The sequence below is a fragment of the Canis lupus genome, chromosome 13, assembly GCF_011100685.1.
Source record: "Canis lupus familiaris isolate Mischka breed German Shepherd chromosome 13, alternate assembly UU_Cfam_GSD_1.0, whole genome shotgun sequence".
Lineage (NCBI taxonomy): Eukaryota > Metazoa > Chordata > Mammalia > Carnivora > Canidae > Canis > Canis lupus.
Genome location: NC_049234.1, coordinates 53260265 through 53279342, shown reverse-complemented (window position 1 = coordinate 53279342; position 19078 = coordinate 53260265).

Here is a 19078-nt window from a genome sequence, read left to right as displayed (position 1 = left end):
CGTATTTTCTAGCTATTACTTGGATTAATTTATTCTAAAAAATACAAATTATTAATATAATATAATATAATATAATATAATATAATATGTATATAGTTGTCTATTTTTTTTCCATTTGTCATGCTCACCTTGGGCTTGATAGTTTCTTTCTTTCTTTAGTCTAGAATTCTGATTCTCAAATTTAGAAGCATTGACTAAATTTATCTGGTTAAGTCATTGCTCATTCATATCCCTCATTTTATCCATCTATAAAATGGGCTGCTTACTGAATTCCAATACCAAATAAACTTGAAAAATTTGTTGGTAAAAATGTCTTTCTTCAAATCAATTGCGGGGAAAATAATGAAGAAATATTAGTATACTAGAGACATGAGACTATTTCTAGGTTACAATGCAAAATTACATAATTTACATGAAACTGGTTAAAGAATAAATTGCACTGTAGGAAGTGTTCAATTATGATAACCAAGTCAACCACTTCTCCCCTTAGTATAAATTGAAAAGTTCTTGTCAGCCTGCTCAAACTACTAAAATTATTAAGAGACAGTAATGTTCTTGTTCATGCAAATTATAATGTAATTTGATTTTGCCTACTTTAATGAGAGAATGGTGTATTTCATGCTTAAATACAGGCTCACACACAACTAGTCTCTCAAATGCATAGATAATGCCTAATCACATTTTGAAATGTCTAATACCTACTTTGTTTAAGCTTGAAACTCTTATTTACTACTGATCATTGTTCTTAAAGGTATTTCCTGCTTTATTTTAATTCAGATATCTCTTCCTTACTTTTTGTTTATCCACTTATTACTTATAATGATTCTTCAGTTCTTTTATTTTATATATACATTTATTTGTATACATTTAAGGGGCACCTGGGTGGCTCAGTCAATTGGGTGGCCGACTTGATTTTGGGATTCTCTCTCTCCCACCTCTCAAATAAATAAATAAATCTTTAAAATAATAAATACATTTAAGTATATACATTTATTTAAAAAACTCCCATCTATAATTTATTCCCTTAAATTACAAAAGTGAAATGCGTTCAAAGGTAGATAGAACTAAAATACAATAAGCCTATAAGATGCCATGGGTTGGGATGAATAGTCATTTGAATATGTTCTACATGAGGGGAGCCTGGGTGCTCAGATGTTGAGCATCTGCCTTTGGCTCCAGTCATGATTGTGGGGTCCTGGGATCGAGTTCTGCATCAGGCTCCCTGCAGGGAGTGTCTTTGCCTCTCACTCTGTGTCTCTCATGAATAAATAAATAAAATCTTAAAAAAAAAATGTTCTACTTGAAAGGTGATACTGGAAGTTTGTTTTTCAAAATTGTTTGAGATTTCCTAATGAAATCAAATAGCAAATAGAACCATAATTTTGTCTGCTATGTTTCACTGCCACTGATTTTAGTTGTTGATTGAAACAGCAATTATAGGATGCCTTTTAAAATCCATGCTGAAGATGTTGGCAAGGATGAAGAGAAAGGGGAACCCACCTGCACCGATGGTAGGAATGCAAACTGGTGCAGCCACCCTGGAAAACAGGATGGAGTTTCCTCAAAAAAGATAAAAATACATAGAAAATAGATAAAAATAGATTAAAAAGATAAAAATAGAACTATCCAATGATCCAGCCAATTGGACTAGTAGGTATTTACCCAAAAAATGCAATACTACTTATTTGAAGGGACATGTGTACTCTGGTGTTTATAGTAGCATTATTAACAATAGCGGAACTATAGAAACAGCTCAAGTGTCCTCAATTGATGAATGAATAAAGATGTGGAGTGTGTGTGTATGTATGTATGTGTGTATGTGTGTGTATATATATAATGGTATATGTAATGTATATATATAAAATATATATAAAAATATATAATGGAATATTACTCATCCATCAAAAAGAATGAAATCTTGTAATTTGCAACGATGTGGTTAGAGCTAGACAGTATTTGGCTAAGCGAAGTAAGTCAGTCTAAGGAAGACAAATACCATACAATTTCACTCATGTGGAATTTAAGAAACAAAACAGATGAATGTAAGGGGGAAAAAGAAAGGCAAATCATAAAACAGACTCTTAACTATATAGAACAAACTGAGGGTTGCTAGAGGGGAGGTAGGCAGGGGGATGGCTTAAATGGTGATGAACATTAAGGAGGGCAATTGTGATGAGCACCAGGTGTTGTATGTAAGTGATGAATCACTAAATTCTATACCTGAAACTAATATTACACTGTATGTTAACTAGAATAAAAAAAATTAAAACATCCATGTTTAATGGTTTTAATATTCTTTTTCCTAGAATTTAAATCTTTTGTCATTCTATAAGCAACTGCCATTTTTAAAATCAATATCTTTGTTTTCTAAATCAACTTCAGAGGGGCTTCTGGCTGGCTCAGTCAGTAGAGTATGACTCTTGATCTCAAAGTTGTAAGTATTGGATGTGGAGCCTACTCAAATGAATGAATGGATAAGTAAGTAAATGCACCTTCATCAAAGCCTATCGACTATTTCTCATATTTTCACATATACTTACGGTTATAGCAAATGATACTCACTTTTTAAAATTTTCTTTTATTTTTTAAATATTTTATTTATTTAGAGACACACACACACACACACACAAACACACACACACACACACACAGACCCAGGCAGAGGGAGAAGCAGGCTCCATGCAGAGAGCCCAATGTGCAACTCGATCCTGGGTCTCTAGGATCAGGCCCTCGGCTGAAGGCTGCGCTAAACCGCTGAGCCACTCAGGCTGCCCGATACACACCTTTTAGATATAAGAAAGTAACAGAGAATATTATGCATCTTGTTCTTAGTTATAAATTTGAAATAATTTGAATAATTTAAAGTTAAGAAAATAATTTTTAAAAATATTAACTGTTTAATAAACAAAACAATTATTGCTATCTTCTTTGCCCTTGTTATATATTAAGAAAATGAACTCCATGTTTGAAATGAAGGTAAACTGAAGAGAGCTGTACAATTCTTGGAGAGGGAAAAGTGTTTTCCCTCAATTTACTAGAGAGTGTAAAAGCTCATTGTCAGGAGAATCAGGTTTATATTTGTAAAGAATTAGATGTGAAACCATAGGATATATTCTCATTGTTTCATGTGGATATCCTTAATAATGCCTCAGGATCTGTGAAATCTGTTTTTCAGGCAAAGCCATATGATGCTGCCACAAATAAGTCTAAAGTGCTGCTAACTGGGACTACTGTATTGTGTCATCTCAGCCTAATTCATTTACAATCAAATAATAAGATCCAAGTAAAGCCCTGGTGTCTGTTTACTGCAGCTGGTATGATTGTAATTTATTTATATCAATGAAATTACAATAGACTTAGCAATTATATCACAGGTATTAATAGAAGATTACATTGCCTTAGAACTAATGAGCGAAAAGTATTGATGTTTTGGGATGGATGGATCCATAGTAAAGAACAGCAGATATTTGTTTGCCAGACTCTTATATGCTTTTATTCAATGGACATTTACAAAATTTCTATAATTCTTCCTAAAAAAACTTGAATAAGTTCAGACCCTAGATTTAAGGAGGTCAGAGTTTATAGGGATAGGGGTCTCTAAACAGAGTTATCTTCTAGGTGAACATAATCATGGGAGAAATAAATTCCACATTGTGTGGTCAGTGTGAGTTGTGATAACATTAGTGCTAAGAGTAAAAAGAGTGTGAGATGTGAGAGGTGGCTGACACTTTAGGTATATGGGCTATGTGCAAAGGCATAAAAATAGAAGTTACCTTCTTTTACAAGATTATGTGAAGTAACAGAAAGAAGCTAGAGTCTGTGTAAGGAGTTAGCATTGTGTGAGTGGAATTTGTAAGAAGGGGTGACAGTGAAGGAGTAGGTGAGCCTGAGAAGATAGTTCAGAAACTGCAAATATATTGAATGGTAAATTGTATGTATTTGTATGACATGAAAATCTCTAAAAGGTTCAACAGGGAAGTGACATGATCACAACTATGTTTTAGAAAGCTAGATGTGGTGCCAGAGTGGAGGTGTGACAGATGACTAGATAGCAGAGAGGAGAGAAAGCAGTGAGACTCAATAGGAGGCTCTGGAAATACTTAATGAGTAAGATTAAATGGGTTTGGGGTAAGGACATTATAATTGGAGCAGAGAAATAAACACATAGAGGTGACAAGGAACAGAAAAAAGAATTGGTAATGTTTCAGTATGTTGGATAAACATCCTGTTTTCAACTTATCAATTACATTTATCTCATACATATACATTTGTCTAAAAATTATTTTGTTCCTCTCTTGTGAGACTGACGAAGGTTTAGTAATCAAATGAGTTCTCAAATGGGCTCAGATGAAGTAGAATTAGAATAACCAGCCAGACTGAATGGGAGAAGAATATAGTTTCATGGAATCTGCCTTAAGGTAGTTATTGCTGGAGTTTTCTAGAGATACCTCTGCATCTTAGATTACCCGAAGCATTAGCCCAAACTCTAGTCCCACATTCTTGGGGCTGGAACTTTACTGTTTTACATGGATTGAAATAACAAAATTGTAATTGCCTTTGTGTTTTTTCATGAATATTTTGCCCTGCTGCTATTAATCTGGTAAAATGTGAAATTCCTTAGATAGGAATGAATTTGGCTTTTGACGATAAGAAATTATAGATGATGACTAACGACTTGACAGGGATACAAGGTATGATCCCCTCCCCCCCCCCCGTGTTAGCATCAGAATGACTTTTGGCCCATCTTGCCTAGAAGGTTCCAGTCACATTCGGCATGGATTATGGCACACTGAGCTGCTGCTTAACGTGTTCTTAGAGCCAGAAGATCTCAGGAGGGATTCCCTGTGGAGGATGTTGTAATCTCCCACTGGATGCTTTTTCCTCCTCCTTTCTTCTTTTCTTTGCTTTGAAGAGCTGGACAAGAAAGGTATCCATGCTGAAAGCCGAGTAAACCCGGAGGGCAAGTGCTGACATTCATGAGATCAGAGTCACTTTTGCAAGAGCTAACCAGCAGGGTAAACAGTTTGCTATAGCTTTAATAAATGAGAGTAATAGAAATGGTATCAGATCGGTTAATCTGCACACTTTTCATTTTCATACACAGCTAGTAGTCACTGAGCTCTCTTTATCACACAATTATTTTTTTTCCAATTCCCTTTGCTCTTTCTCACTTAACTCCTCAGTCTGTATAAACCAAAAGCAACATTCTAAAATGTGATGTGATTATTGGGAACATTTTGTTGATAAAAGATGCTCACACAACAGGAGGAAATTAAGTTGTTACTGACATTTCTCCATAGAAAGTGGAAATCTCTGCAGCTGAAAGACCACACAGTGGAATTTCCATTTAGCAAACTCTCTATGACTGTGAGAACTTCCTGGTAATATCAGATACTGCAACTTCAGACATATAGACTTAAATGAATAAATGGCAGTGTTGAATATGCTGTGGTGCAGAATTCTAGTTCTCTAGGGAGTGTCCAGTGTCCTACATAATAAATCACAGGAAAAGATTAAAAATAAATTAGGACAATGCTGTACTTCTATTTTATTCTTACACTAAGAACCTTGGAAATAGAGAAAAGGTTATTTCTTACTTTATATTTTCAGCCAATTCTCTGTAAGAAAGCTGGATAAACACTACACGTTTGAGAAAAGCCTTCAAAAACAACATGTTTTAATTTATGAGCATTTAAATTTCATCCAAAGCTAGGATTTAATTACAATCCAAGATTGAATCAGCAGGAAAGTGCCCCTCATGATGCTAGATCTGTTCCTGTCCACAATGGTGGTCTTGGATGTTTTAAAGAATTCCAGATATGTGGAAATTTTACCTTTGCTTTAGATTAGAGATGGAAGCCTTTTCCAAGCTGGCCATTTATATATTATAGTAATATAGTCTGAACCTATCATAAGTCATCCTATGGAAATTTCCTTTAAATTTTACTATTGATAAAGTCACCAATGCCATGGGAAGACTAGATGTCTCATTACTGAATCTAATGTAATAATTTAGTAAAATAGCATTTGTTCTTCATCGTGCAATATAGTAAGATTCAGGTAAAATATTTTTCTATGACTTTGTTAGTCAGTTAATGTCTATCAAAGATGAGAAAATTAAAAAAGTTATGCACATTGAGACCTCTCTCAACTTTATGTTGTTTTCACACATCTGAGGGGATATTTTGATTATATTATTCTGATTTTCTCTCTTGACTTTCTGTTTATAAGGACTTTTATGTGGCTAAACTGAAGTTTCTGTTGGTTTCAGATAGTGGATAGATGGAATTAGAATTTATGCCAATATGCAAAGAGTAAGATTGAATTAATGTTTAATTTCTAAACCCCCCCAAACTTATTTTTCCAGAAGAAAATAGGTTTGAAAAAAGACCTTGGAGTGGATTTTTTCTGGATTTTCTTAATGTGCCAAAGTCTATACATTATTGGCACAGACTTCTGAAATTTTTCCTTAAGTGTGGAGGGCACAACCTTTATGAATAGCCATTATTGGCTTGGTACCTGTAGTAGGAAGATATAATGTAAAAGCAATAGACAGCTCAAAGCTCGTCCTTTTTGGTCCCAAGGAATTTTGAGAGATAAAGGGAGAGAAAGGCAGATAAAGAAAGAAGTGAAGGGATCCCTGGGTGGCTCAGCAGTTTGGCACCTACCTTTAGCCCAGGGAGCAATCCTGGAGTCCCAGGATCGAGTCCCACGTCGGGCTCCCAGCATGGAGCCTGCTTCTCCCTCCTCCTGTGTATCTGCCTCCCTCTCTCTCTATGTCTATCATAAATAAAGAAATAAATCTTAAAAAAAAAAGAAAGAATGAAAGAAGTGAAGACTCTAGGTCCCAATCTCTCATTTTCAGACTTCGTCTTGGACAGGAGAAGGTGTGTTTTATAAGTTAAAGGAATTACCAAGGGTAGGAACACTTACCTAGATTCATCTCTGGAACTCTGGAAGGAGATGTCCGTAGAAAACTAAAATTTGTAACTTAGCATGGTTTACCTGGAGAAGAGATGTGGTTTAGCTTTCTGATTTGCTTCAAGTGAGTATGAGGTATGGGTAGGATGCTTGTATGACCATGCTCCTACTGGGAACTTTTGAGGTGATATGATTGTGCTTCACTGATTTAGAGGCTTTTTTTTTTTAAGATTTAATTTATTTATTCATGAGAGACGAAGAGACATAGGCAGAGGTAGAGGCAGGCTCCATGCAGGAAGCCTGATGTGGAACTGGATCCCAGGACTTCAGGATCACGCCCTGAGCCGAAGGCAGGCGCTCACCAGCTAAGCCATCCAGGCATCCTTGATTTAGAGGTTTAGGGATGGTTTGCCTATTCCAGGTTCTGGATGGAACATGTGGAAGAGATACAAGGAGATTGACAGTGTTGGCAAGGGCTGAGGTGAGTCAGAGTTCACCACTAGGCTTTGATGAAGTCTTGCAGAGCCCTGACAATGAATTACACAGGGCATTCCAGCACCCATCCTACTCTGAAGTCATAAGGATAAAGTAAGCTCCCTGATATACCCATACCTTACTTTAAGAAAGAAAAGAATAAAAAGGCAGGAACGTAAAGATGGAACATCTACCAGAAAAGCCTGAGTAGACCAAAACACCTCCCCAAAATTAAAATAAAAGGCCCACAAAACTTTAAAACAGTTCTGTATGGGATTTGAACTTTTAAGTATAAAAACCAGAAGTAAATTAAATAGTATTATTTGGTGGGGATGGTTTTCTTCTGTGTGAGATGGTCTCTGGTAGAAGATTAGGCCAGATTTAAAGAATAAAAGAGCAGTATTTTTCAGTGTACTTTCGAATACTGTGGGAGAAAATTTAACAATCCTACATGTTTATATGATGCTCTGTACTCATTTGGGTCTTAAAACCACAGCAAAATATTTCTCATAGCATTTGACAAACATCATAATATTTGGGAACTTTTCCATTAAAGCAAGGACAGTTTATTAATGTATTAGGATTCTATCACTTTAGAACCAATTATTACAAATTTAGCAGCTTAAAACAATGTACACTTATTAGCTCACAGCTCTGTAGGTCAGAAGCCTAGGCAAGCTCAACTGGGTTCTTTGCTTGGTCTTCTGATGCAGAAATTGAAGTGTCAGCACATCTGAGCTCTTACCTCGAAGCTCTGGGGAAGAATCCACTTCAAGCTCATTCAGATCACTGGCAAAATCTAGTTCCTTATGGATTGTAGGTCTGAGGTCCCCATTTCTTGCTGGCTGCCACTTGAGATTTATTCTCTATTCCTTGAAGTGACCTGAGTTTTTTCTCATATGGTACCCTCTGTCTTCAAACCAGCAATGGCATCTCAGATCTTTCTCATGATTTGAATCTCTCTGATTTCCTCTTCTGTTACTAGTTAAAGAAAACTCAGGCCTTTTAAAAGGTTCATGTGATTAGATTTGGTTGATTCACTGGAATCATCTGCCTTTGGATTAACTAAAAGTCAGTTGATCGGTAACCTTCACTAAGTCTTTAAAATCACTTTTGTCGTGCAACCTAACATAATCATAGGCATTATATCTCATCGAATTTCCAATCTCAGTTTTGTGGATTAGGGAAGGAAATCATGGAGGTGGGGATAGGGCAAGGAGGACCATTTCAGAGTTACTCCCACCACTATGAGTTTTTTTGTGTACTTTTTCATATAACAGTAGACCCTAATAATAAAGTACTGTTGACTAGGAAAATAAATAATACTGTTGATAACAGCCATGGTTAAATTATTAAATATTAATAGTCAACATGATTAAAGATCCCTAAATGTATGATTGCTTACCATGAAAAAAAATTATTGAATATAACAAACTCTGGTATGTGCTGATGACATGCTCAGGCAAATTGTATACAATGACTTTCCCTGTAAAACTCACAGATTATAGGAAAAGACAGATGAATAGGTAGATGATTACAGCACAACTGATAAAGATGATCATATATAGCCATATAAAGAGTGCTATAGAAAGACAGAAGCCTGTGAAGTCAGTGGATAATTCATCAAGAAACATTGAGAAGATCCTAATTCTTGTTTGCTCAAAGCTTAGAATTTTCCTCCATATGATAAAACAACACAGGTTCTTTATGGAAAGCTGGAAAATACAAAAGAAATAGAATGATAATAACATACAATCCAACTATCTGAAGATATCTTTATATTGTTGACATATTTCTTTTATGTCATATTTTTGTATATATATTTTATAAAGCTAAGGTTATAGTTAAGGGTGTACTTCATATTCATTTTAGCATACCTCTTTTATATATAGTATATTAACATTTTCTGTATATGAAGAATTTTATAAATATTAGTCTCAGTTATTTAGCAATATTTCATCATATGGAAGGACCAAATTTTAAGTGACCATTCCACTTGTATAGTTGTTGTTTTAGTTGTTTCTGGTATTTTGTAAATATAAAAAGCTTGAAGTCACTGTTTTTTCACATTGTGGTCATGGAATTGACTCTAGGGAGAACTGTGAGTATTCATAGGGTAAAATGAAAATTCGATTTTACATATGTTGGGAATAATTATAAGTAATTATAGATGTGATGATCAAAATCAGTACTATTAATTTCTTATATGGAGGGTTATACAACTTAAAATAGTCAAATAACTTCTTTAACAGAAACAATTACATCTGAGGATAGTAAAATAACAGTCTTCAAAATTGTTTTTCACACTTTTGTAAGTATATAGTATATATTACAGTATATTTTACATATATAATCTCTTTAAATGTAATATAAAGTGATGTATATATCTCTCTGTATATAACATATATTACATATGTATATAATGAGAGAAAGATGGGGGCAGTGGAAATTTTAAGGAATTAGCTCAAATGTTTGTGGAGACTAGCAAGTCAAAAATCTGCAGGGTGAGCCCACAGCCTGGAAACCCAAGGAAGAGTTGGGAGTTTGAGTCAAAGGCAATCTGCTGGTAGAAATCCTTCTCTGTCACGGTGGAGATTAGTTTTTTTCTTAAGGTCTTTAAGTGATTGGATGAGGCCTACTCACATAAGGTTTACTGACTTAAATTTTAATCCCATTCAAAAAAATACCTTCCCAGAAACGTCTAGAATAAAATATTTGGGTACTGTGACCTAGCCAAGAGGAAACATAAAATTAACCATTTGAGGTGCCTGGGTGGCTCAGTCAGTTAAGTATCAACTCCTGGTTTGGCTTAGGTCATGATCTCAGCATCATGAGATGGAGCCCCACATGGGAGTCTGTGCTCACCATGGATTGATTCTGCTTGGGATTTCTTACCTTCCTCCTCCCTCCTCTGCTTTCTCATAAATAAATAAATAAATAAATAAATAAATAAATAAATAAATAAATACAATCTTTAAAAAAGAAACCCAAAACTAACCATCACACAGAATAATTATGAAGAGTCATCAGCAAAAATTTGGCTGTTTGAGGTTTGACTATGGGTTCTCTGTGTTCTCTGAATTGAATACACTTAAGATTTCTTTTCTAAGAAACATAATGACATGAGGAAAAAGTCTGAAAAATAGCCAAAATATGGAGAGGGAGAAGCAGACTCTGTGCTGAGCTGGGAGCTCTATCCTAGGACTCTGGGACCATGCCCTAAGCTGAAGGCAGTTGCTTAACCAATTGAGCCACACAGGTTCCCAACCATAAGTGACTCATTTTTTTTTTTTAAGATTTTGTTTGTTTATTCATGAAAGACACAAAGAGAGAGGCAGAGACATAGGCAGAGGGAGAAGCAAACTCCTTGCAGGGAGCCTGATGTGGGACTTGATCCCGGGACTGCGGGATCACGCCCTGGGCTGAAGGCAGATGCTCAACCGCTGAGCCACAGTGGCATCCCCATAACTGACTCTTAATGATAGAGAACAAACTGAGATTTTATGGGGGGAGATAAATGGGGGTCTCGATGAGTGATGGGTATTAAAGAGGGCACTTGTGATGAGCACTGGGTGTTGTATGTAAGTGATGAATCACTGAATTCTACTCCAGAAATCAATATTGCACTGTAGTTTAACTAACAAAATTTAAATTAAAAAGAAAAAGTCTGAGAAAAAGTTATCATCAGTATTGAGCTAGTAGTAATAAATGGTACCTGCAAGTATCCTTAAAGGACAAAAACTTTTCTGCTTTTAACTGTTCTAGTAGGAAGATGAGATATTATTTACTACTTTGATAAATATCTCTCCAATGAGGCCTATTGGTGGTAAAGGTCATATTAATAAATTAAAATTTGAATTAGACAATATTTAAAGGAAACGCAGTGTTCTCATTTTGGATGCATACAATTACCCAAAGAAGAGTAATCGAAAAAATTGACTAGCCTAAAATTCTTTTCTGAGTTCAAACTATAGGGGAATTTTCTTATATGAATAACCAGGGAAACATTGTAATTAATATATTTCTATATGTAAATTGTTTGAGAAGCTCTTGAAAATAGGTCTTTGACTTGCTTATTTAAAATAAATCCCTAGCTATTTTGTCTATACCATACATTAATAGAATATAAAAAGGATTGGTTAGATGAACTAAGGTAAACTACAGTTTAAATCCCTTTTAAATTATTGAAAATTCCAAGGGATTGTGAGTTAATAAAAGTTATTATGCTTATGTTAATCTTTGGAATGTATATTTTTCCCACAGAATTCTATGGTTTATTTTTTTGTCAAATAACTTTTATATCAAACATATTAGTAGGAATATTATTGGTAGTTTAATACTTTAGAAAAAACAGCATGTAAATTTGTATAAAATTTTAGTCTTATGTACAGGAATGTTTTTTAACTTGGGTATAACAGTGCTTATTTTGGGGAATAGGCCATTTAAAACTGACCTCATTTAATATTTAGCAGAATTAATCGAAGTGGTTCTTTCATAAATTTCCCCCAAATGAAATGAAATACAGATCTCAAGTCTTACAAGGGATAATAAACTAATAAAATCATGGAACGAACTCAAAAAAATCAATAATAGAATTATCGGTTTTCTGACCTAATCTGAAACCTTCACCTTGGTCAGAGCTTTTTAGTCCTGTGATTAACTAGGTAATCCTAAATCACATGGCCTTTATCTGAATAAGACAATAAAGGTTTAGCATATAGAATGCAAATCCTATCAGCCATGTAATAGGTCCTATACCTCAATTCTAAATAATACTTAAGGAAAATTGTTTGAATTAAGAATTACTTAAGAATAAAGATTAAAAACCTACCATTCTTTTAATTTAGCATTATAGCTACCCTCACTTTGTGATTCTAAAACTGCAAGTGAATAATATATCATACATTAATCCTAAATATTATTATTTCTTTTAAATGGCTTTTGGGTTTACATTTTAGAGAAATGTTAATATTTTTCCAAGTGAAACCAAGAGGAAACTAGCATTTATGTTTTATTCTATTTTTTCCAAATTACAAATGTTTTTCTGACCTTTAAATACTCATGAGGGGAAATAAAATGAGCATAAAATATTTGCCTTAATTGTTTTGCATTCTGTTGCTTCATTATGAATCTTAACAGCTTAATTATTCCCAATGTCAATGTAGGGGAAAAATATCAAACAGGCCACTGAAGGGACTATGGGAGTTTCAAAACCATTTCTGAAAGCAAAAGAAGATCACATAGGTGGCCCCCTTTTATTAATATAGATAACTTGACTGAATTACTCATAATGCAGCAGTTACTATTTTTATGCCAAAGTCTTGGGGAAAGAAGAAACGGTTTTCATACCATTCTTATAAATGGATAAAGACTACTCTTTCAGAGGCTAGTGGTTTCTCTGGGGAAATTGTGATTCAACAAAATATAGAATACTTTCTGAGATTATTTTACTCTAAATGATCAATACCATTTTCAAGGACTGTGGAGATCACAGAAGTGAGTTCTTTTATCTCCACAATTTCTTATATACACATTTGTTAATAAAATCTTTAAAATTATCTCTATGTTCTGAATTCTGGATTTTAAGTAATACAAAGATATTTACTTAGGTTACTGTTCTGTGATGACTTTAAAGAGTACTTTTCTTTTACAATGTGAGTAAATACATAAGGTATTTTATACATATAATATGCAACTGGTGGAGTATGGAGTGGTAGGAAGTGACTTACCCACACATCCACTATAACCTCTTGATTTGTTTTAGCTCAGGATACACAGCAAACAAGAATGAAACATGTTACTATGGCTTTCTCTTTCTTTGTCTTTTATCACCTTCTGGGCACATAGATGCTTTCTGTGTAGGAGGAGTTCTATCAGACTGAGAACGAAATCAAAAGCTTTCCTCTTTCCTTTTATTCTCAAACCTAAACTAGCATTCATGAAGAAAGTATACCAGCTTCAGACCTCTAACGCAACAGCAATAATAAATATTGTATGCGTAAAGGTACAAATATAAATACTAATCTTATTAATGATAACGGTAATATTTTACATTTACCAGATTCCAGGTATGTTGTTTAGATTTTATAATATTACCTGATGTAACTGTGGGAACGATTTTAAGAGATGAATAACTATTATTACTGTTATTTAAAAATATTATTCTTCAAAAAAATATTCTTCTCATTTGTAAGTGTGGGAAATGGAGGCACTAAAAGCTTGAGTAATTTGCACACAGTAAATTAAATTAAATGGCTGGTTGGAAATACTGGACTTTTAAAATTCATGAGTTAACTTCAATATTCCCCAAGAACATTTGATTTTGTAGCCCAGAGAGAAACTCATCTCATTAAAAATTTTCCTGCCAGTTGCAGCGTCCCCTTCATTTCTTCTACTTTCTTTTCAACTATAGCCCCTCCCTCACCCTAACATCTAACACATTTTCTTTTTGTATTTGCTTTTTTTGTATAATGTATGTGATATATATAAAATGGTATTCGTAATACTTACTGTGATGGCCACTTTTATGTGGCAACTAGACTAGGCTGTGGTCCACAGATATGTCATTCTTCTTGTTAAGGTATTTTTTTTTTGGATAGAATGAACATTTAAATCAGTAGACTTTGAGTAAAGTACTGTTTTGTTTTACTTATTTTTTTTACTTTATAGAAATTTATCATACTTGCATGTTATTTTAGTTTTTTATAAAATATATATACTTGTATATATTTTAGTATTTTAAAATTTTATTTTTAAACCCCAAATTATGATCTAATAGTTCATCTATGCTGTTGAATGTAGCTGTAGTTTATATCACTGCTCTATAATATGCTGCTGTATTACTAAATACTGTAATTTAAAATTTATTCTTGTTTATGAACATTTACTTTGTACCAATGTTTCGTGCATTTCTATAATCCTTCTTGTGCATGTGTCTTAGTATACATGTGAATGAGTTTCTTGGAATATATCTTGGAATCAAAGTATTGGGTAGCAGGGTATATGAGTGCTCCATTTTTTCAAAAAATGCACCTTTCATTTCATGAGTAATGTATAGGTGTTTCCATTGATTCACATCCTTTCCTAAAACTTTCCAAGCAAGTTGATATGAAGTAGGATCTATTTTTCTTTCTTATAATATGTAAGCATTTTTTATTCTGGGCACTATATTTTTTTCAGTTATATGTGTTACAAGTATCTTATCCCACTTTATGGCTTATTATTTCACATTCTTTGATATATTTTTGGTAAACTGAATTGAAGTACTCAAGTTAATATTTCTTTATCTATCTATCATCTATCTATCTATCTATCTATCTATCTATCTATCTATCTATCTATCTATCATCTATTATTTATTTTTGGTGCGAGGAGGTTGGGTCATATTTAAAAACCAATTTCCTCATCCCAAATTAGAACTGTAATATTCTGTGGTTTTATGCATACATATTTTTTGGATTTTTTTCTATAGTTAATTCTTTAATCCATCTGAATTTCTTTTTTTTGAGAGGGAGAGAGAGAGAAAGAGGAGGGGCAGAGGGAGAGGGAGAGAGAGAATCTTAAGCAGGCTACATGCCCAGCACAGAGCCCGATCTTACAACCCTGAGATCGTGACCTGAGCCAAAATCAAGAGTTGGACAGTTAACTGACTGAGCCACCCAGGTGCCTTTTATCAATCTGAAATTGATTCTAAATAAATGAAGTAGGAATTCTTTTTTTCTTAAATGGATTCACCAGTTTCCTGACAACATTTATTGACATCTCTTCTACCTTCTCTCCTTACTTCTTTACCCCCAATCTGGCTACTATATTCACATGTGTCCCAGTTCAAGTTCTCTAATCTGTTGCATTGATTGGTTTTTATCTCTTGGCACAAATGGTACATGTCCAAATAGCATAACTTTGTGATGGGTTTTGATATCTGGAAAGAGAAGTCCTCTCACTTAATTTTTCTATTTTTGTCCCAATTATTCTTTCTTTTTCATACTTCCACAATAACTTTAGGATCTGCATTTGAAATTCTTGTTAGAATTTTACTGAGTTGGGGTCCCCGGGTGTCACAGTTGAGTAAACATCTGACTCTTGGAGCACCTGGGTGGCTCTGTGGCTGAGCATCTGCCTTTGGCTCAGGTCATGATCCCAGGTCCTGGGATTTAGTCCCGCATCAGGCTTCCTGCATAGAATCTGCTTCTCTCTCTGCTTATTTCTCTGCCTCTGTGTGTGTGTGTCTCTCATGAATAAACAGATGAATTTTTTTTAAAAAAAAGCATCTGACTCATGGTTTTGTCTCAGGTCATGATCTCAGGGTTCTGAGATCAAGGCTCACTTTGGGCTCTGAATTTGCCATGGAGTCTGCTTGGGATTCTCTCTCCCTCTGCCCCTCCTTCCATGTTCTCTCTCTTTCTAAAATAAATAAACAAATCTTTAAAAAAATAATTTGATTGAGTTGATTTTGTAGATTAAATTGGTGTAACTTTACGTCTTTTCCCCAATTTAATGTTTTTGTCCATAAACACAAGATATATCTCCATAAACCTTTAATGTCTGTCAACAGATGTTAATATTTTTGTATGGGTCTTACACATCTCTTGGATATTTCCCTGGGTATCTCATCAGTTGCTAATATACAGTGTATATTTTAAAATAATTATGTGTTGCTGATGTATAGAAATGCAATTTATTTTTAAAATATCAATCACCTAGCTATCTAACTTGTCAAACTCTGTGATTATTTCCAATAATTAGATTCCAAAGTATTTTTGATTTTTCATGTAGATAGTCAACACATAAGATGACTCTTATTTACTTTCCAATTTTAAGTCTTTCTTTTTCTTGTCTTAATGTAAAAGCACGGAAAGAGTCTTCACATTATGCAATATATCCAGAATCTGATCTTATCTGACCAATTGCCCAGTGTCCATCTGGTCTAAGACATCCTTTATTTTTTCATGAGGATTACTTTAATGGCTTCCTAACAGTTTGCCCTTACCTGGCTCCTACTCTTTCACTCACATTTTATCCTCAACAGCATAGCCAAATGGTTTTACAAGTCTCTAATGGTTTTACAGCTCTCCACGTTTAATTTAGAGTAAAAACCAAGTCATTATAGAATGTACAATGCTCTATAAAATCACCCTTCTCTTAATCCCCTTTCTCTCACTTTATCTTCAATCCCCTGTTTCCATTGCTTGCAGCAAAAACTATTAATTCCCCACCTCATACCACATAGACTTACCTCCTACTTGACTCATAGCTATGGTGATGGGTATTTCAAATCCCCACCAGTACCGTCCTACTTCAGATACTTGTGTACCTAGTTTCTCTGCTCGTAGACTGACTCTGGCAGCCAGAAGATTGCTGAGCCCATTGCAGGGCAGCCCAGAAGTACTGGATATGTGATGTCATCCCTTAGCCTGTGGGGGATGGAAATCCATGGATAGATATTCCTGCTTCCATCTCTCTTGCTGGGGAATTCTAAGATGTCATGTACTTGCATCCTCAGCTAGTCCTCAGCAGGACTGAGTTTCATCAACTCACCTTAGTTTAGCCATTTTTTCTCTGCTTTGCATTCCTCCCATTCTTTTGCATGCTCCTCAGGATCACCTCTCAAATAACCTATGAGTATCCAAATCCTTGATAATGGGATTAATACCATGGAAACCTAGTCTAGAATACTGCCTTGGCCATGCTGACTGACCTCTTTGCTACTTTTCAAACAGAAAGGCATGTTACTGCCTTAACACAGTTTCGCTTTCAGGAATGCTTTTCCTTCAATAATTGATTTCCTTCATTGCTTTCATATGATTCCTAAATACTTTCTTCTTAATGAGGCTTAGTGTAACTACCTATTTTTTAAAAGTTTTTATTTAAATTCCAGTTAGTTAACATACACTGTAATATTAGTTTCAGGTATAAAATTGAATGATTCAGCACTTCCATATATCACCCATTGCTCATCACAAGTGCTCTCCTTAATCCCCATCACCAATTTAATCCATCCCCTTCCACTCACCTCCCCTCTAGTGACCATCAGTTTGTTCTCTATAGTTAAGAGTCTGTTTCTTGGTTTGCCTGTCTCTCTCTTTTCTTTCCCTTTACTCATTTGTTTTGTTTCTTAAATTCCACATATGAGTGAAGTCATATGGTATTTGTCTTTCTCTGACTTATTTCACCATTTTGCTTATAATAGTCTCTAGCTCTATCCATGTCCTTGCAAAAGGCAAGAGTTCATTCTTTTTTATGGCTGAGTGATATTCCAGTGTGTGTGTGTGTGTGTGTGTGTGTGTGTGTGTGTGTGTATCACCTCTTCTTTATCTGTTCATCAGCTAATGGACACTTGGGCTTTTTCCATAATTTGGCTATTGTTGATAATGCTGCAGTGAACATCAGGATGCATATATCCTTTTGAATTAGTATTTTTGTATATGTTGGGTAAATATCTATAGTGCAATTGCTAGATCATAGAGTACCTTTATTTTTAACTTTTTTGAGGAACCTCCATACTGTTTCCCAGAGTAGCTGCACCCATCAGTACTTTGCATTCCCACCAGTAGTGCAAATAGTTTCCCCTTTTTTCCCACATCCTTGCCAATACCTGTTGTTTCTTGTCTTGTTGATTTTAGCTATTCTGACAGATGTGAGGTGATATCTTATTGTAGTTTTGAATTGTATTTCCCTGATGAACAGTGATGATGAGCATTTTTCATGTATCTGTTCACTATCAGTGTGTCTTCTTTGGATAAATGTCTATTCATGTCTTCTGCCCATTTTTTAAGTGGATTTTCAATTTGGTGTATTAAGTTTTATAAGTTCTTTATATATTTTGGATACTAACCCTTTATCAGATATGTTTGAAGATATCTTCTCCCATTCTGTAGGTTGTCTTTTAAGTTTGTTGGTTGTTTCCTTTGCAGAAGCTTTTAATTTTGATGAAGTCCCAATAGTACATTTTTGCTTTTGTTTCCCTTGCCTCAGGAGATACATCTAGTAAGAAGTTGCTACAGCTGATGTCAAAGATGTTGCTATCTGTGTTCTCCTCTAGGATTTTCATGGTTTCATATCTCACATTTATGGTACAATGACCTCTTTAATGCTACAACCTGTGTCACACACCACCCTTCCACCTGTGTACTCCTGACTTTCTTTAATTTCCTCTACTTTTCTTCTGTTTTAAATATAGTTCAGATTATAACATTTATCATATTTATTTAACATTTATAAATCTTTATCATATTTTCAGATTCTATCATCTAGGTATTTATTAATTATGTTTACTGTTTGTTTTCTATTATCCCTTACCAGAATGTAGGTTACTTGGAATTGGGGATCTTTATATGTTTTATTCACTTATATATCACAAATGCCTATAAGAGTACCTACTATAGGTTTAATCAACATGTTTTTAGTAAGTGAATGAGTGGATGAATCAATGGACATATTTGAGTCATTTGTGATTTTAAAGATTTTAATGTTTCTCCATTAAGAATATTTGCTGTAAGGTTTTGTTAAATCTTTATCAGCTTAAATAAATTAATTTCTAGCTATGTTTTGAATCACCTTTTCTGGAAGACTTTATAATGATGGAAAGACATATATCTTTAAAGTGATAGAGTGATAGAACTCTCCTCCAAAACTATATGATCCCAGAGGGTATATCTTTGTGTGTGTGCATATTATTTAACTA